We start from the raw sequence: 20,354 nt of genomic DNA, 5'->3' as shown, positions 1-20,354 counted from the left end.
GTGTTAGTCTGTATCTGCAAAAAGAAAAGGAGTACTTGTGGCACCTTAGAGACTAACCAATTTATTTGAGCATAAGCTTTCGTGAGCTACAGCTCACTTCATGCATCCGATGAAGTGAGCTGTAGCTCACGAAAGCTTATGCTCAAATAAATTGGTTAGTCTCTAAGGTGCCACAAGTCCTCCTTTTCTTTTTGCAATTATTCTGTGTCCGCTCCCCTCTCCCACAACTCCAGAAAGAATTCTAAGGAGATTCAAGACACCCAAACCAGAATTTTAACATTGTCAAAAACTTTTATCAAAATCGTACAAAAAATACATGTTCTAACGCTGCATTCAAAAAAATTAAAGATTTTATAGTGACAGGGTTATGCTTATTTTACAACTTAAATAACCTCCAGGTTGGCCCCCTACTTTCTGTACAAAATATGTGTGCAGGACAAGACGTTCCAAGCAATATACATATTCACGACGGTTAGCCAAAGTCTGGTTGCAGTTGAGGATCTGCGGCTTTGCACGCATTAAAAGCGACGGAGCACCTACAAGAGAGGGCAGATGGGTTTTTTAAAGTAGATACAAAACATGAGTAACCAGAGGGTGACCCTTGGACTAACTCAAACCTAGAGTCTATGGCTACATCTACACTGCAATAAGAGACCCACCAGATGGCTGTGGCTGGCCTGGATCAGCTGACTTGGGCTCACAGGGCTTGGGCTGTGGGGTTAAAAATTGCAGTGTGGACATCTGGGCTCTAAAACCCTGTGAGCGCAGGTAGGTCTCAGAGCCTGGGCTCCACCCTGAGCCCAAAGGGCTGCACTGCTATTTTTAGCCCCACAGCCAAGCCCTGTGAGCCTCAGCCAATTGACCCAGGCACTGAGACTCAGTACATTCGTTTTTTAGTTAAAACAAATTGTGAGCTTATATAGAAGTTAGGTGTAACCCTAAGACTCCCAGCACACTTTGGGGAGTGGTCCGTTTGTCTGGATGTCCCTGTTGTGGCACATCAGGATGTGAGCCATAGACCTGCAGGCCTTGGTGTGATCACTGAACAGTTATTGTCCGGGTTATAAAAATTCTGCTAAATTTAATTCATACGGAGAAGTTTCCAGGGCTATGGACACAGGGGAGCAGGAGGGAATAAGAAGCAAAGTGCTCAGCTTGGATGGCAAAAGGGTGCTCACATTCACCCCAGACTATTGGATTCCTCTTCTCTTATTTCCCTAGATCTGTGATGGCCAAACAGGGGTTAGGGGCGCTCACCACTGATGGGCTTTTAGCGCCTTTCATGCCCTGGCCTGTAGGCCCCAGCAACTAGGAGGTTGCAAGAGCAGGTTTGCCATAGGCTGCTAGTGGGGATCAACCAGGTAATTAGAATCATACAAGATTAGGGTTGGAAGGGACCTCAGGAGGTCATCTAGTCCAACCCGCTGCTCAAAGCAGGACCAATCCCAACTAAATCATCCTACCCAGGGCGTTGGCAGTTATTTTAGTTCATTCTGCCAATACCTCTGTGAGATAAAACCCATTTCATAGATGGGGTAAACTAAGGCAGAGAGCGGGCCAGGCCTTATTGATCTTGCAAACCTGTGTCTGGAAAATGTGCCTCTGCTAACTCTGTTTTGCTGCCAGTGCTTTGAAAGCCACTCTCAATCTTGGTGTTGGATTTATGTAATTTTGCTTAAGGTCACCTAGTGAAATGCTGGCAATAGAATCCAAGCATACAGATTCCTCATCTTCAGGTCTAAGCACTAGACAAGACACATTCCTCCCAACACAATATTGCCAACTCATAGCGAAACTACTGCAAGTCTTACGCTGTTCTTAAATCTGTCATCACATAAGACTCTAGACTTTCATTTCTTTAATGAAGGCTGGGTGTGGATGGGTGTAAAAACACAACCCTCGAAAGGCTCAAAACCCAACAGCAAAGAAAAATAACTCCTAATTTTTTAAATCTCACAATTTTTTTCTAGCCAGTCTCGATTTCTTGGAGCCTGACTCATGAGCCCTGAACAGATGGGGCAGTGTGGGGCCATCAGTGCTTTGTAACCAGATGTTTGAAGATTTCCTGGCTTCTGTTAGCCCTAGTGTTTGGAATGGAGAGCTCCCCTCTGAGTGAATACCTATGTCCACAGGTATGAACCACACACAAGAGCAAGAATCTTGTGGGGATTATAGCATTTTCTGATCCCTTCAGTGCCCCTCAAACTAGCTCTACCCCTGGAGCTGAGAGTTTAGGGGGATCAGTACATAGAAAACAAACTGAGTCCCTGGCAGGGCTCACCCTGCTAGGCTTTAGTCACCTGCTGCATCTCTCCTCCAGCGAAAGGAAAAGTGATGTTGCCAGGGTCCAAAGAAAAGGTCGCATCTCGGCCTCTCCAGTCACCTCTACCCGTACGGGAACCTCAGCCCGTGGAGAAATGCTGGACAAGCAGCCGGAGTCCTAGCGCCGGGAAAGGCGCCTCTAAACGGGGCCCTGCGGGGGCCTTCTCCAGTGGCTAGCGTCCCTGAGTGTCACCCGGGACCCCAGCTCCAGCTCACGGCAGCCACCTCCAACGCTAGGGGGCCCCTCCGCCTGGGGCGGCGCATCAGATCGCTCCGACCCCCCTGACTCAGCCCCTGGCCAGGCTCCGGGCAGCCCGGCCTAGGGCCAGGAGAGGAGCCGGAGCCCCAGCGACAGGGCCGCCAGTGCCAGGGCGCGCCAGGCCGGCGCGTCCCGAGAGCGGGCCCCGGAGCGCACCCAGGCGCCGCCCGCGCCCGGCCCCTCGTCCTCCTCCCGCAGGAGCCGCTCCTCGTCCCGGTAGTCCTCGTCCGGGCCCGGCTCGGCGGGCGGCCCGGAGCACAGGCGGCCCATGTTGGCCTTGAGCACCTGGCAGAAGGGGCGCTCGGGCCCGTCGCAAACGCAGCGCTCCAGCGCGGGGCCCCCCGGCGCGGCCAGCAGCTGCCCCATGGCGGCCCGGCAGGCGGCCGTGCAGCGCCGCCCGTTGAAGAGCTGCCCGCAGCGGGCCAAGTAGGCGGCCAGCGGCTCTCGGCAGGCGGGCTCCTGCTGGCAGCGGAAGCGGGCGGCCGTGCAGCCCAGGCCGCTGCGGGAGGGCCGGGGCAAGCAGGGCTCGATGGCCGCCTTCATCAGCCGGCAGCGCGCGTCCTGCCCGCACTCGCAGCGCTCCAGGGCCGGGCCGCTCCGGCTGCGGTTCAGCCGCCCCAGCGCCCCGATGCAGTGGCTGGGGCAGCCGCCGGGGGGCTCTCCTCCTCCGGCTCCGGCCCCGGCCCCGGCCCCGCTTAGCACCGGCTCGCAGGCCGCCTGCGACTGGCTGTAGGCGGAGCCGCAGTCCGGCTCGTCCTGGCAGCGGAGCAGCGCTTCCCAGCAGGGCTCCCCGGGGGCGCCGCCGCCAGCGCGGCCCCAGCACAGCAGCAGCGGCAGGAACAGCCACATGGAGCGAGCGGCGCCCCGGGCTCCATGCGCTCCAGCGCCCGGCTCCGCCTCCAGCCTGCGCTCCTACGCCGCGGCCCGGCAACAGCTGCCGCCTGCTCCGCGGGGCACCGCTCGACCGCAGTCCGAGCGGGCCGCCTCCAGGTGACTCGAAGGGCCCAGTGCTGGTGCCGGTGGCGGGCTCCCCCGGTCCTAGGGCAAGTGGCCGTCGGATCCCAGGCTCACGTTGGGCTGGTGCAGTCCGGCCCCTGGTTGCGCGGGCCGCTGTCCGGTGCACGGTGCAGTCAGGTGCCCGGTTGCACGCCCCGCTGTCCGGTGCAGGGCAGTCCGGCCCCCAGCTGCGCGGCCCGCTCTCCGGTGCAGGGTGCAGTCAAGTGCACGGTTGCACGCCCCGCTGTCCGGTGCAAGGTGCAGTCAGGTCCTGGTTGCACGCCCCGCTGTCCGGTGCAAGGTGCAGTCAGGTCCTGGTTGCACGCCCCCACTTTGCAGTGCAGTCAGGCCCCCGGGGGCATGTTCTCCCCGGTCCCGGTGCACTCCGCGGTCAGATCCCCGGTGCAAAGTGTAGATGCTGCGCTGCGCTTCTACCATCCCTCTGGGTGAAAGGGGGGGCGGCGACGACGACCCACACACACCAGTGACGGGGGAAATCTTTTCCATTCATCTTCCAGGCAGTTGCAGACCCATTGTTCCCTTTCCCCTCCTGTTGCAGCCCCTTCCCAGAGCCCCCTCCATCTCTCCGCCTCCTTTCCTTCTGCTCTCCTGGCCTTCCAGTTCCTACAGCTGCCACTGTGGTCTCCAGGCTTTCCCAAAATGGGGCAGGAAGAGGTTCCTGCTAGTCTCTGCAGAAACGGGCTCACTGCACCTGTCTTCCCCCATCCAAATAATCACACAGCCATTCTTGTCATGCCTCAAATGGAGCTCTTCTGCTCAGGGGGCATTCTTGTCTGGCTCATCTTTCTGCAGCCAACATCAGCTCGGGGCCCCTTTGCACGGCGGCAGAGGTTGGTGTGGGTTAGGCAGAGGCCGCAAGAAGAGCAAAGGAGGAGCCTCTGGAGTGGAGAGGCCTGCAGAGGCTAGCTTGGACGGTTGCTGTCTGTCTAGGTGTGGAGGAGGCAGAAGAGTGGACTGGGAGAGCCCAGTTCCTCTGTTGCTCTGTGCCTTGCACAGCCATTTAGGCCTGTGCAAAATGCTGCCCAATCAGAATGACAGGCAGAGGGAGCCTTTTGCACTAGGACAAGTGCAAACCGCAGGGCAGTGGTGAGTCGGGCTCGGAGTGTGTGTGACTGGGGCAGTGGTGGTGGTGACTGTAAATTGAGCACTGACTAGCAGAGGGTGAGCACTAGTCGGCACTAGGTAGGTCACGCTGCTATGCACAAGTGGTCTTACCTACAGGCCAATTGATTTTTGTGTCCGATCTGAGGAAATGTCCCTGGCCAGCCTTGCCAGGGACCTGTATGGGGAGGGCCGTAGGGCTGGGCTTGTGGGGAGGGATAGAGACACAGAGGTGTGAAAGTGAGCTCTGGGTGTGGAGAGGTCCGTAGTGGTCTGGGGGATTGCTCTGGATGTGGGAACAGAGTGTGCGTGGGTCTGTTGCACGGAGAGTTTGCAGGGCTGGTGTGTAAGGGGTGGTAGTGGCCAGGAGTTTGCATGGTGGGGGGGAGACAGGGGTTGGATATGGGTTTTAATCACTGCAAGTAAAAGGGGTGAATAGCATTTTCTGGGCTGGTTCATTCCCTTTGTCTCCCGTGGGCCATGCAGCGAGCTGGTGCCTTTATGGCAGAGAAGATTGTTCACGCCTTGCAGCCTGTCAATAGGGGCCTTTTTCAGATGGCCTCTGTTTTACTGCCATTGCCTTGACAAAGCGCACTTGAGAGCCTGCAAAGAAGTGCAGTTCACTCCATTCCCCCCAGCCATTGAAATGGAAACTAACCTGATTTCCCCACCCTCTGGGCTTTCAGGAGGCAGGGGGCGGGGGCAGCAGCAGCCCCCAGGATTCTTGCCAGCTGCACAGTAACACAAAGAAGCCTTCCTGATTTCCCTTGGGGAGTGTCCCAGGGAGGAGAGAGGAATGAAGATGGATTCCAGAAACAACCTCCATCCGCCCCCACCCTCCATACATTAAACTAAAGAATCTGGAAGGACAAAAGGTCTGATCCTGAGAGGTGCTGAGTGCTCTCAGCTTGGGTCCCAAGGGCTCTGTCTGAGATGCTGCCAAACCACAGAAGTCAGACTGGGTTGCGTTTCCTTTGAGGCACGCATTGCACCCTGAGAGCTTATCTGCACCGGAAAATTCCATTGTGTTAGAACACGGCCTTGTGGAGTCATGGTAACACATTCGACACAAATTGGCACATGGTGTAGACCCAGACTGTTGTGCATAACATTGTGGCAACAGGTTGTGGTTAACCTTTAACAAGCTGAGACGACGTTAACTATGACTGTTCTTGTCTACACTGAGGCCATGTCTATGCTAGGGTGTGATTCTAACCTGTTACCTAATGGGTTGCAATCCTGGTGTAGACAAGGCCAAATTTACATCAGCCTAGGGTTTACCTCAATCAGCTAATGTGTTAAAACTACACTAGGATTTTAGCTGGTGTTAAAGTGATTTGTACCTTGTGTTAAGGTTTTTTTTATTCCTAGTAGACAATCCCAGAGTTCTAAGCTGTGTTTAACGTGTTCATTAGCATGATTCTTCGAGGTTGTGTTCTAACATGTAGCTGCCCCGTGCATGCAAACTTTCAGGTGTGCTAGGAAGCTTTTATCAGCATTGATTTGGGATAATCACTTTACTTGTGAGTGGTGGAACCATCTCCGACTCATGACTTCTGCAGCTCCAATCCATCATCCATTCTGGATGGATTTTACAGGAAAATTGTTGTAGAAATGTCATAAAAAATGATTTGCACTGCTACTAGTCCTGTTTTTTCTATCCTTCCTTCTTTAAATGACTTCAGGACAGTGAGTCCAGCCATTCAGGCCTCAGCTTGAGGGTCGTGGTAGAGATTCAGCTGAACATGAGCTCCGAGTGCGATGCTGTGGCCAAAAGAGCTAATGTGATCCTGGGCTGCATAAACAGGGGAATTTCAGTTAGGAGCAGAGAGGTTATTTTACCTTTATATTTGGCATTGGTGCGACTGTGGCTGGAATACTGAGTCTGGTTCTGGTGCCCACGGTTCAAAAGGGATCTTGAAAAATGGGAGAGGGTTCAGAGAGGAGCCATGAGAAAGATTAAAGGATTAGAAAACCTGCCTTACAGTGATAGACTCAAAGAGCTCAATCTATTGAGCTTAACAAAGAAAAGGTTAAGGGGTGACTTACAGTGTATGCGTGTCTATCTGGGGAACAAATATATGATAATTGGCTCTTCAGTGTAGCAGAGAAAGGTCTGACATGATCCAGTGCCTAGAATTTGAAGCTAGACAAATTGAGAATGGCAATAATGCATGATTTTTTAACAGTGAGACTCATTAACCCCTGGAACAAACCATTGGAACAAGGGTCAGGGTGGATTCTCCGTCACTGGCAATTTTAAAATCAAGGTTGGATTTTTCGTCTCGGAGATCTGCTCTAGGAATTATTTGGGGGCAGGTCTCTGGCTTGTGCTATACAGGAGGTCAGACGAGATGTTCACAGTGGTCCTTTCTGGCCTTAGAACCTATCGCTCAATTCTAAGTAATACCTTTTACCTGAAATCACTTTTCCACATACGATGATGGCAGGATGTTAAGGTCTGATATTTTATGATCTACGGCACCACAGTTAAAAGTCCCTGAAAGCAAGAGGAAGGATGGACCAGGCCTAGGACTTGGGAAACCTGGGTTCCCCTCCTAGCTCTACCACGGTCACTTAGCCATTCTGTGCCTTAATTTCCCATCTGTAAAATGGGGATAACAGCACTGCCGTACTTCACAGGGGTGTTCAAGGATAAATACATTACAGCCACTACAGTAATGGGGGCCATATAAGTACCATGGTAGACAGACCTTTCTGACTGTAGAAAGTGCCTGGTTTTAGCCTGGATAGGTGATAAGATATTGAATCTGGAATCTGTCACTGAATATTACATGTCCCGGGTCTCAGGTGAGTGTAATTTTGGATGATGATAAGGGGAATCTCACATCCCTGTGAAAGAAGGAACATTTTTGCTGGTAGTTGTTTTCAGATGGCAGCAGCTGGGATACACCACGGGCTTGCATTAGTGGATCTATGCTGATGGCTGAAATCAGGGCAAATCTCCCATCTAGACAAGGCCTGAAATAGATGGAAATGTGCTGCATTTAAGTATCTGTTCTCAGCTGAGCCTTTGTTACACTCTCCCATGCATTTTTGGCAGGGTTAGTACAGAATCTTTACACGTCAAGGAGCCAGTTTTGCAAACCAGCCCCAAATAGAACTTTGCCTGGAGTCAGTGTGGGCATGGCTGACCTTAGACGCACTTGAAAAATGAGAGGGGCATTCAGGTGAAAGGAGGACTTGCAAGCACACATCTGTCCTGAGATAATTTGCCTCCCACCAATAAAGTCGTTAGCAGCTGTCCTCTTACATTTAAAACAGCTGCTCTCTAGCAGTCTAATAATACTCTTGCATGAGTGCAGTGGCATGGCACAATGGAGGAAGAAACAAATTGCATTAGCAATACTGTGCACGAAAAGGTTATTATTGCTGAGATGGTGGAATCTAAATCCACCAATACTGAAAGCCTGGGAGACAGATTCTTAGCTGGTGTAAATGGGTGGAGCTGTATTAAAGGCAATGGAAGTACACTGGCACAAACTGGCTTTGATGGCGCAACACCAATTTATATCACTGGGTAATGCATGGGAGAGGTAGTGGGAACAGCTCTTTTGGTATCAATGGAGCTACCTTGATTCCCCTCAGCTGAGGAACCGGCCCGTGCCTTTTCAGGGTCTGCTGCACTGACTGAATGCTGACAGAGCAACGTTTCAGGAGACACGGGAGAAATGTTTGGAACTAAAATATAATTGACGCAAAGAGGAAATAGAAATTTGTTCCTATACTTGTAGAGGAATGCTGCACACAAAGGATGGGAAAGTCTCTTCATCTCTGTGTGCACAGCACCCAGCACATTAGGAATGCAGATTAGGGCTTTTGGGTACTACTGTTCTATAAATAATTGCTAGTTAATCATCCATTTTTTTCTTTTCCTCATTTCAGTCCACAGTCGAGGTGTTGTCTGGATCTGTGTGTCTTTTTTTCTATTGTGCAGCTTCACAAGTCACATCTCACACCAGTGCAGCACAGCTGGACTGGGGGTTTGCACTTGTTTTTCTGGTGCAAAAAAATCCCAGTGTAGATGGGCCTAAATAGGCTAAACAAAGGTGGATCAAATCTCATGCATCAGGGCCCTCAGCTTGCCAATATGGGGGTCAGGAAGGAATTTCCTTCTCTGATGTATAATTGGCTAGGTGTGTTATCAGCAGGGATTGATTAACCACTAAGAACAATAGACTCATGCCCTGAACTCAGGTCATGTGATGATTGGTCCTGCTTTGAGCAGGATGTTGGACTAGATGACCTCCTGAGGTCCCTTCCAACCCTGATATTCTATGATCTATTCTATGATGCTAAAGTAAAGACACCAAAGCCCCAGGCGATAATGTGTTTAGGGCTCTGTTTGCCTTAATCTAACGCTAATGCTTTCCACTAGGCATTTTGCTTTCCACTGAAACATTGTGGTGGTCACTTTTGTGGTAGCCCCTCATACTGTCAGCAGTTCTGAATGCCAGTGAGATCTCTAAATGCTAAAATGTGGGTCAGAGCAGAATAGTTTTGTACCCAGTGTGATGCCAGGGGTGGTGTTCAGAACCAATCATTCACACTCATTGTTCTGTGCTGGAGGTGTATAATGGCTGAGAGGGAACTCTCTGCACACCAGATGGCTGGGTGTTCAGATACATAAGTCTGTGCCATGAGTCCTGGAGAACCTTTGAAAGACTTAGCAAAGTCAAAGTTACTGAGCAAAGGAGACTGCTAGATTCCTAGGCTGCGTTTTGAACCCACTTGTTAACTACAGGCTAAGGGGCAATGGCAAAGATATACTTCAGAAAAGCTGCTGCAGATCCCCTCGCGTGTGGGCCCGAGGCTATTAGATTTTGTGGGGCCCCTGGGGGTTTGGAGTGGGGGAGTGGGTTCAGGGCTGGGGCACGGGATTGGGGTGCAGGAGGGGTTGCAGCTCCAGCTAGGGGGGTGGGCTCTGGGTTGGGGCCAGAGATGGGACAGGGGGTTGAAGTGCAGCAAGAGGTTCAGGGTGAGGGCTCTGGGTGGGAGTTTGGGGGCTCTGGGCTGGGGTAAGGGGTTGGGGTGCAGGCTCTGGCCGGGAGGCACTTATCTTGCAGAGCCGGCACTGGGGGTGGAGGCAGCTTGCAGAGATTCTCTGAATACTCGCCTAGGGGCTGCAGGGGCACATCAGCGAGCCGGTGCTCATGGCTCCAGCTCTGGGGGAGGGGGCACCACGGCTCAGGGTCCAGTGTCCAGCCTGCGGTGCAGTGACTTGCTGCGGGCCAGATTAAAAGAAGCAGTGGGTTGCATGTAGCCCTTGGGGGATCCCTTAGCCCGAGGTCCTGGGCTGGCAGCCCCTAAATCGCCTGCATGAGTCCAGCCCTGCTGGCTGACTTTTTGTGCTGGGTTCGCTCTGTAAGCTTGCAGGGATAGTCAGTATCACCTGACATCCCTCTCATGGAGGAAGCACGTAAGCCTCCTACTGCTCACTCTGCTGAATCGGGCCTGCTTAGTGAGTCTGGTTGTTACAGAACCAGTCAAATGTATTAAATCTCGTATTCAGACATGGTATATGTTAGCTACCGTCTCTGTCCCTGAAGGCCCAGGGTCAATTAGGTCAAAGGCAGCATATCTGACGGGTCACATCTCTTGCAGATATTTGCAAGGCCCTGCTGGAAACACCATTCCAAGCTTTAGGCAGCACTGCTCTCCAAATTTGGCATCTCATTCTGATGTCCACTTTGGTGGAGCAGTGTTGAAATCTTTGTTGAATTAAAGTCAGTCCTCTTCTGGGGCTCCTCCCAAGAGGCGCCAGCCCCAAAGCAGAAGGAGAGTTTACTTACCAAGAACCGTAGTTCTCTGAGTGCTTTGCCTCTGCAGATTCATCCTTCTCATTCTCCTGTCCCTCTCACTTTGAGTATTTGCGACAGTAGCCTGAAGTAGAGGAAGGCCCTGCAGCGAATGGGGTGGCTTCCTTTTATATTTGTGCCAAACACGTGGGCCCCTAAGAAGAGGTAAATGTGTAGCCCCACCCCAGTCATTGTGGCATTGAGGGCACCCAGCCCCAAAATATGGTGCTACTCGGGCAATACACTTGAAGAACTGCAATTAATGGTGGGTGATCTTTTTCCCTTTAATTCAGACTTGGAGCAGCTAATACACTAGGCTTCATAGATGCATGGATTCTAAAGCCAGAAGGGACCATTGTGATCATCTAGTCTGACTCTCTGTATGACGCGGGCCAGAGATCTGCCCCAAAATAATTCTTGATGCGATCTTTGAGAAAAAGCATCCAATTTTGATTGATCAGTGCAGACATCAGGGCAGCAAGCCCCTTCCCAGCCCTCCCCTCCAAAGTACTGGCCACTGATGGGAGTGAAGCTTAGGAATTGGACAAGAGGCCATGTCAGTTGCTGGCAAGGTGGAGGCTGCAAGGTCCTTGCACTTTCTGTATCGTAATAGGAACAATGTGTCGCATGAACAACCTGGCCATGGTGCATGGGCCCAAGGCTGCGGAGCACACTGCTCAAACCCCTTCCCCTCTATACCTAGGTGCCAGCCGTGGGCACCCATCAGAGCTCGCCACCAAGTTACTGCCTGTGTGCTCAATCCCCCTTCAAATCAGGTACCAAGCTGGTGTGTATCGTAACAATAATTCTTCTGAACCTACATTTGAAGAAAGACATTTTGTCAGTTGAATTGAACCTTGTCACAGGACTGTTGTCGTCTGCTGCCCTAAGACAAACGTCAGCAGCCAAAAAGAGATGGTTATTTTTAAATCCAGAGGTGACAGTGTCCTCTTTCAGTGTCTCTAAATCGTCTTTGCAGAACAGTCTTGAACATATACCAGCTTGGGCACAAAATCCACTTGCCCGGGCTATTACTGAGGGAACTGCTAGTGATATTTGACTTGCCCCCAGAGCGTGGGTGAGTAGCATTTTGCAAGGCTGATGTAAACTAGCATCAATCATGTGAGGTATTAGAATCAATTGTTTTGCCTGACGGATCCTGCTGTGATACAGCAGCCGTTGTTTATTGTCTAGTATGATTGATGTGGGTTTTCTCATTGAATGGGGCACACAGTTGTGCCATTCCCTGAGCCAATCAGAGAACAGTGGTTCTATGAAAATACAGCTCCTTCTAGCGTGTACAACTCTAATTGGCTGATGTGTGCGTGTGTGTAATTTTTTTTTTTTTTAAAGGAGTTCATCGCTAAACCAGGGTGAGCCATCCAGCCGGTAGACTGGTTTCATCTAACTGGCTGGTTCAGGTTGCATTTGGCATGCCACTGTACTTCTTGTTATCAGATGATAATGGAATTAATCTCCTTCAGCCTTATAAGAGGACACGTCCTTCTTTAGAATTCATAATCACTCATTTTTGTCATGTAACTTTTGATCTATGGCTAAAATAGGAAATGTAAGAGAATTCTTTGCCAAAGTTGCCATGTCTCTAGATTTTGGATCAGGGTTTTTAGTTCCACTCCCCCCTTCCACATTCACGCGGCCTAATACAGCTGTTGTCTTTTCACTCTGCTACTCCAGCTAGAATTTACTTAACCGGCCAGCGCCATGCTCCTGTTTGGACCCACATCTGCAGAGGGAAAGTGCACTCCTGGACAGATGTGCAGATGCATTCTTAAGTCTAAGTGGATAGATGCGTTTTGAGGTTTAAAGAGCTTTCTAATGCTAGCTTTCTCCCCCACTCGTCTATCATTAGCGCGGCCGTGACAGCTGCCCTGGGAGCTGTCTGAAACAGAACTGGGTTGATCAGTTGATAGGCTACCATAGGGGTTGTTTTCAACGTACTTTCATTATCTTCTTCAGAGGACACAATCTGGAGCAGAAGGGTAAATCTGAACCCCGGTATGTTCTAAAGGAGAGATGCAGTCAGTGGCCATTCTCTAAGGGCATTTTCTTCCCTTCACAGTGGCTTGTTAAGATAAGAGTTGCATGTTGTTTGGGGTGTCAATGGCAGGTGTGTACTTAGCAACTATCCTCTTGGCACTGCAATTATCCGTAGTGTGAACCTGCAGTCCCGTCCTGTGCTCTGCTAAATTGAATATAATCTGTGGTCTGTGCTGTGGGGTCAAGTCAGAGGTTCCTGTCTGGGCAGATCCCAGTCAGCATGCGTCAAGGCCTGAAAAAAAGCTTCCAAAATGTCACTGCGCATACTGAAGCTAATGACGTGTTGGTCCTGGCAGTGCAGCGAGCATTGCCTTCTGCACGAACTGAGCAGTCCGTGGTGCGACAGCGTGGAGTCAGCCCAGGTGGCGGGCACGCCAGGCCCCTCTTCTGCCTGCGGCATCTGTCAGGCAGGATCACATCAGGGTCAGCATCACAGACTTACTGATGAGGGAATAATAGACCGCCTGGATTATCCAGCCTAGAGCCCCTGCAGAAAGCAGGGACCCTGTGCTGTACAGTGGATACACTTATCCTTGTCTTGGGAGGCTCTTTCGTGTGCCTTATCAATCCCACTAGGTGATCTAGCCGTCCTCAGCCTCATAGGGATTTCTAAGACAGCTGCATCCTCTCGTCTCCTGTAACCTGTTACTCCTGATTTTATTACTAGCCACAAAGGGGGTCGCTTGGTGACACAAATGGCTGCTAAATGTAGAGCAAGTACACTGACATCCCTGTGTTTCAGCCTGTAGATTACTCTGCCATAGAAGGCCAGAAGGTCAAGTAATATAGCTGGGTTTAAAAAGAGGGTGGGAGAGATTAGATAATTTCATAGCTGCACGAGCAATAGTGGAATCTCCCTTAATTCTAAATAATCCTAAAGAGCTTTAGAAATTTAGCTGCAGCAGCCCTGAAATGCAGCCATCTCCGGAGTGGAGAGCAGCAAGCAACCAATACATTGCATCTAGGTGAGAGGAGGGAAAATTTTGTCCAGGGACAGAGGAGCAACACCATCTCCACTCTAAATAAAAAACTTTGTGTGATCTTTAATATCCAGACAGGTCAGATAGGTTTCTAAAGTCTCATCCTAAAGACCCCTATGTGGCAAACTAAATTTGATCCTGTGCTCCCGGAAGAGAATACTGTAGTGTATTGAAAACTAGGTTAAAATTACAAAACTATTACTTTAAGTTTTTAAGGGTTTTCCTGGTCCTGCTTGCAGGCTAGGGGGCTCTGTAGGGAAGCTTGCGATCTGGGTCTTTCAGCAGTTAGTCTGTAAAGAGCAAGGAGGGGTGAGATGTGCTTCACTGCCTTAGGGACCAGCCTGCTTTATCTCCCAGCTTTTGGTGCTTGTGTGCAAAGGTTCTGGATTTCAAGAAATAAAGTAGGGGTATGCGCCAACCTTCCAGAAAGAGCATTGTATGTTTTAATCTAATTTCTCTGTTTATGTGCCTAGAACATAACAGATCCTGATTTTCGGGGATCGGGAATTATTTTTGTCCCCAAATAGAGCATCACTCTATTGTCCAGTTGCTTTATGAGTTGGATATTTATTTATTTTTAAACTATTTATTTAGGAAGTTATAACGAGTTTACAAACTCTTGCTGTGTAAATATCAGAAACAAAGCAATCGTTATGCTAGTGAGCTGTTGTTTAAAGGGACATTATAGGGGGAATATAATTATCCAATCTTTCTGTTTAACAGGGTGTTACTCTATTACAAGTGAGCATCATTACAACACCTATGTCATTTCTAGTGATTTTATGAAATGCGGGTAAATCTCTCTATATATGAATTTAACAGGCCAGTATGTCTATCAAACGTTAATATTCAAAAAAATTGGATAGGTGTGCCGGGTTTTTGGGGGTTTTTTTTTTTGCAGGTGAACGTACTTTGTCTGAGTACTGAATAGAAGGGAACGATGAAGTGAGCTGTAGCTCACGAAAGCTTATGCTCAAAAAAATTTGTTAGTCTCTAAGGTGCCACAAGTCCTCCTGTTCTTTTTGCAGATACAGACTAACACGGCTGCTACTCTGAAACCTGCAAATATCTTAGTGTCTCTCTGTCCTCTGTCTGTTTTGTTGGGTATGTAACTGGTGTGTTAATTTTTCCATAATCACAACCTCCCATCGCTTTTGAACCAGTCCTCAATAGTTGGGCTATTTTTCTTTTTCCAGTGAGAGACTACCAATAGCTGGGAAGCTACCGGCAGATGAGGGATTAATTCTTTGTTTCCTTTTGTGTGACCATTTCCATTAGGAAGCCCTAGGAGGTTTGCCAAAGGATCATTGGGTAATAAATGTCCAATCATTTGTGATATTTGGTTACAGATTGCATCCCAAATACTCTGTAATGACTGACCATGTCTGCCATATATGCATAAAATCTCCTCTTTTACCACAATTCTCCAATATTTGTCCCCATTCAATCTTGCTCTATTTTTTAACCTGACTGGTGTGAGGTGCCATTGAAACGGTATCTTAATTCCATAAGAATCATTGGCTATTGGCCACTGCTTGAAGCAGGAGAGCAGGCTTGATGGATCCATGGGTTGAGCTGGTCTGGCAAATCCTATATTCCTGTTTGTTTCCCTGGTTTCAATTATCGCCCTTTACATTTGCTCTTTTAGTTTCCTCTTCATTGGGGAAAAAAACATGATCAGAAGAGCAGAGCGACTGGAAATGCTGCTCTCTGACAGCAGCAGTTGGGGCCCAGGACTGAGACGATAAAACAAAAACCCTAGAACCAAAGGTTAGGGAATTATATGGGATTTATGGTACAGTGGAGGGAAAATAGATTCTCTGGCTTAATCTCCAGTAATGCTTTGTTTAAAGTTATTAGGCTGTGTTTTATGGCCAGTCCTTTCATGTGGCAAGAAATCCGGGGCCAGCCTAGAGCTGCGAGCCAGCGAAGGAAGAAAGGGCTTTCATGCAGGGTGGGGCCACTTGTCTTTGCATTGGCAAGAGAGCCCCAAGGCCCGACGGAATGCAATGCACGGGATGATGCTGGCAAGTGGGAACTTGTGTTTTCTGAATAAATGGGGTCATTGACCAAACAGGAAAATGGAGTCCTTTTAAAAACAGATTGTGGATCTCTATGGAGAGACTCCTCAGTATTGAAGCCAATGTGGATCAGAGTTGTCGTGAAGGCTTGTGCAGAGTGCATGTACATTCAAGCCAATCTAGAAACTAATATCAATGGCTGATTTAAGGAGCTGTGCTGTCTAAAGTTGCACCCTATAGGTTATGAAAAGCGCAGGCATTTAGGGACAAATTATTCATTATTATTTGTGTGCTGGTTGGTAGTGCTTAGGAGCCCCAGTCATGGCCCAGGCCCCCATTGTAATAGGCACTGTACAAATACAGAACAAAAAGACAGTCCCTGCCTGCAGTCAAACTTATGTAACCCCCCCATTGACTCCACTGGAATTGCACTGACGGAGGGGGGGTCAACTTTTTGTTGATAAGGGTGAATATAGGGATAACAGCAATGGTACCTGTCTAAGAAAGGGCTGTTTTAAGAATGAACTGTCTTTCCAACGATGTTGGTGTGAATTGGAACCCCTAAGTGCTTGAGAGAGGTTCTTATTCGGAGAGTCAGAACACCCAGACGACACCGTCTGCCTGTCGCAGCGAGGAATGGAGTGGTGCTAGAGAGAGCTGGTGAGGACCTAGTGCTAAAGAGCAGAGAAATTCCCCATCCCATAGGGTAGAGCTACTGGTTTCTGTTGCCGTATCAAGATCAGACCCATATACTGTGCTGATGCCCCTCTGCTAAGCTAGCTGGGTCATTCTTAGCGGTCTGCCTAGTAGGTATTTCTGCTGCTGCTGCGTCCATCACCGAGGTATCGGAGCCCAGGGTTTTAATCAGCCACACATGCAGCTGCTGTAGCACTGGGCAGCCATTAATTACTCCCCACAGCATCTGTCTGAGGTAGGTACTGTGAATCTTCTGATCCGTTTCGCAGATGAAAATGCTGAGGCAAAGGGTGACGCTTTCCAGCTTGGCTTCCTAAACTGAGGAGCCCAGCTGCATGCCCAGAGAGGAAGGGAGGGATAGCTTAGGGGTTTGAGCATTGACCTCCTACACCCAGGGTTGTGAGTTCAATCCTCGAGGGGGCCATTTAGGGATCTGGGGCAAAAATTGGGGATTGGTGGAGGTTGGACTAGATGACCTCCTGAGGTCCCTTCCAACCCTGATAGTCTATGATATGTAGGCACCAAAATAAATGGTCTGATTTTTCAAAGGTGCCGAACACCAGCAGATCCCACGGAGCAAGCCCAGAGACGCTGGGCCGGATTCCCTGCTGGCGTACACTGCTGCAGCCCCAGAGATTTAATGGTGCTGGGCTAATTGACACGAGCAGATCATTTGTCCCATTAGCCAAAATGCTACTTTTGCCGTCATTCTATGGTATGTCCCAGCTTGGACACCAACACAAATGCTGCTGTGCAATGCAACACAACAAGCTGCTCTTACCGCGTCCGAAATACCAAGGCACGGCAATGGGCCAGTGATGTTCAGAGAGCACAGGGAGCAGCGCTGACTTTCTGCTGTTGTGGGGACGACATGAAGAAGACATGCAAAGACATGCAACTGCAGGGAATTTGTCCCATACTGAGCGGTATCCTAGTGCAGGCTCAGAGACTCCCAGGAGCTTGTAATAGTTTATAGGCACCTATGTTTAGCGCATGATCATTCCAGTCAGGATAACATGCTGCTTTCTTGTCACACGACTGGAGGTCATATTGCCTCCTAAAATAAACCAGAGGAACATCACAGGGCCTTGGCAGAGCTGAGATTTCAGAGCTACTGGTAAAAAAATCCCAACCTGAACAGAGATCAGAGAGGATAAAATAGAAAAAGGAAAGGGAGGCAGGAAAAAAGGGAGATTAAAAAGATACACGCACAGGGCTAGCTTGTCAGTGAGTGTAAATTGGCAGGTCTCCGTGGAAGTCATGTCAGTTTCCGCTCGCTGAGGGTCTGACCCCTTCAGTAGTGTGTGTTGTGTGCACACACTCTGATGCCAAAGCTGACTTTCCCAAAATTGCTCAGTAATTTTCTCTAATTGAATGAAGAGTCAGGACTGTTCAAGCCATTGGCAACACTGAGCCCCTATCAGTAAAGCATCTGGATTTGAAATTAGCTGGAGAAATGGAAGAAGAAAAAAAAAAGACAAAGCAGAAGAGAGACTAAACAAAACACGTGATTTCTAGGAACAGTTTGTCTCTGGAGCTATTCGGTCTCTTAGAGTCCTCCCAGCCCTTGTATATTTTAACTGTTTGTGGGACTGTTTCAGATGGAAATGATGCCTGTTTGGTACAATCATTCAGCCTTCCTGCCCTACAAAGCCTGCTCTACCCAAGCTTTTGGTTTAAGAATCATTCGCTGCCAGTTAAGCCCCTCTCTTTTCTTCCTTGACAGCTGCAGGCCCCACCTTCAGGGAGGCTAGCTGCAAGGGTACGTTTCACTGACCTGTAAAGGGAGGCGCACCATTGCCCAGCTTCCTGCCTATATATAGCCAATCTGCCGAGCTGCCTGTTATGAATAAGCAATAAGACACAGCAGGCTGCCTTGATGTTCTTTGCTTCTACTGCCCTGAGGGGGGACGAAGCCCATGGCAGGGTGACTTTGACTCTACAGACACCCTAGATGTGGGCGAGATCCTTCTCCCTAAGCTGCTCACTGCTCTTATAAGTGGCGTGGTTTAAAACAGAAAAGTTCCTGGGTTAATTAAGACTGAAGTGCAGATATGCTCTTGATTCCTAAAAGCTGAACCCACAACCTGTCACTGCCTAACCCAGCACTTACTGCAGCAAAAGGATGTTTTATTTGTGTTGTTATTCTTCCTTCCCCTCCCTCCAGCGAATGTAGTGGTGATGATCCATGGCAGGCTGACAGCCCTAGGTGTTGCACTGCTCAGTACAACCTCAGGATAAGCCAAGAAGGGCCTGCAGCCCTAGCAGTTTCATCCATGCTTCTCCTCCAAACAGCCTCATTCTAAAGGTGAGACCATAGGTCAATTTCTATGCCTTGCTTTGTGGCTGGGATGGTAGGTGTGGGCTCCAGGAGGCCCTGGGTGTGTATGATGATTATGACTTGGTTGTGGTCCGACCATGCCCTCCTCCGATTGGAAATTGGGGTTCACCCTTATTCCCACCAGGGTGGAGAGGGCTGGTCCACTCACCGAGACTGATTTCAGATTTCCCTGTGAGAGATTTCCCTGCATCTGCTGGTCCTCTCTATCACAGGTCATTATGATCCTCCAGATATTTGGTATTCAGATGACCTGCGACAGAAAAAGCACACCAGCTGGAGGCTAGAGTACCATGATGAGCATCAGTTGAGACACAGAAAGTTTTTTAAGTCCTGTGCTGAGGCTGTGTTGGAGGCAAAGAGCTCTCTTCCTTCTCTAGAGTTCACAAAGGTCCAAGTGGTGGAGTTACTCCAGATAGCGGACAGATAAATTGAGGAGTCCAGGCTTCCCCACTTAGAAACAGTGTGAATGTTTCTTGAGCGGAGTTTTCAGTTCGGTGGACAAGTTGTTCAGATTTGGACTAGGCTAGCTGCCATGGTAGTGGCAAATCCACATTGACAAAGGCACCTCTTCACTGCTGGAGTTCCAGCCAGTTTTGCTCAGGGAAGTTCTAGGAATGGGGGAACTCGCTGAGAACAGAGCTCACAATCTGGATGTGTGTCCCTCTCATCTGATAAAGCCAACCAGAGTGGATTGTTGGTGGAGATCACGAGTTTAAAGTCAGACGTGACTGTCACATCATCTAATCAGACCTTCTGCATATCACAGGCCATCAATACCGTCCAGCCACTTCCACTCCACGTCCAATAACCAGAATTAGATCAAAGTATTAAAGCTCCCAGGATGTAGGCACTGACTCCAGGGGTGCTCTGGGGCTCAAGCACCCACGGAAAAAGCCAGCCACAGCTGTTCAGCGGTGCCACAGATCAGCTGTTTGGCAGCTGGCAGGAGGCACTTGGGGGAGGGTGAAGAGCAATGAGTGGCAGGTGGGAGGGGGGCTTCAGGGGAAGGAGTGGAGTAGGTGCGGGAAGAGATGGAGCAAGAGTGGGACCTTTGGGAGAGAATGGAGTGGAGGCAGGAAGAGGTGGAGTGAGGACAGGTCCTTGGGAAAGGAGGTGGAGCGGGGGTGGGAAGAGGTGGAAGGAGGGTGGGGCCTCGGGGGAAGGAGCAGAATGGGGGTGGGGCCTCCGGGTGGAGCACCCACGAGGAAAAATAAAAGTCAGCACCTATATCCCAAGGCACTAAACTATGGTGTGCCACGGGCAGAGAACAAGGGGCTGCTCTAATGCAGTGGCAGGGGCTAGATGAAGCGAGCTATGCCCAGATGATCCAGGCTTCCCAAAGGAAAGGCAAGATGGTGGCTTCCTTTGCAGGAGCAGTCAGTCATTTGGTCCGTGCTCCAGAAATGTCCTGTGTGGCTGCGCTTTCCAATTATCACCCCACCTCTCATGGGGAGGCAGTTTTGATGTTATCCCGAGAGGCTGCAGATTTCCTCCATCGCGGCGAATCCGACCTCTGGGCTGCTTGTGACCTGTGGGGGCGTCCTTGATGGGTGCTGTCTCCCTGGCGCTGTCTCTGATGAATCTTTCAGAGGGCTCAGAAACCCTGCATACAATTGGCCACCAGGCTGCATTGGATGGGGAGAGGGGATGTGCAGATATTTTTTGTACTGTTCCAGTGTTTACTGCGGATGATCAGGACCTGCTGTGGTTGGAGCTAAAGCTTCACTTCATCCTCCTGAG

At 49.8% G+C, this 20,354-nt stretch overlaps 1 pseudogene across 2 annotated transcripts; it reads right to left on the bottom strand.

Moving 5' to 3' along the window:
* Positions 1–161: 161 nt before the first annotated feature.
* On the bottom strand, positions 162–6,286 carry LOC311527801 (growth arrest-specific protein 1 pseudogene; annotated as a pseudogene). Of its 2 annotated transcripts, none has more exons than XR_014714729.1 (2): positions 2,282–6,286; positions 162–536 (listed from the first exon to the last, which is right to left on the bottom strand). The product of XR_014714729.1 is annotated as a growth arrest-specific protein 1 pseudogene (transcript). The 2 variants fall into 2 exon arrangements; XR_014714730.1 differs by having other exon boundaries at positions 2,301–6,286.
* Between the last annotated feature and the right edge of the window lie 14,068 nt (positions 6,287–20,354).

Source organism: Lepidochelys olivacea, assembly GCF_965140295.1.
Source record: "Lepidochelys olivacea isolate rLepOli2 genome assembly, chromosome: 10".
Lineage (NCBI taxonomy): Eukaryota > Metazoa > Chordata > Testudines > Cheloniidae > Lepidochelys > Lepidochelys olivacea.
This window is presented reverse-complemented; position numbering and strand designations above follow the sequence as displayed.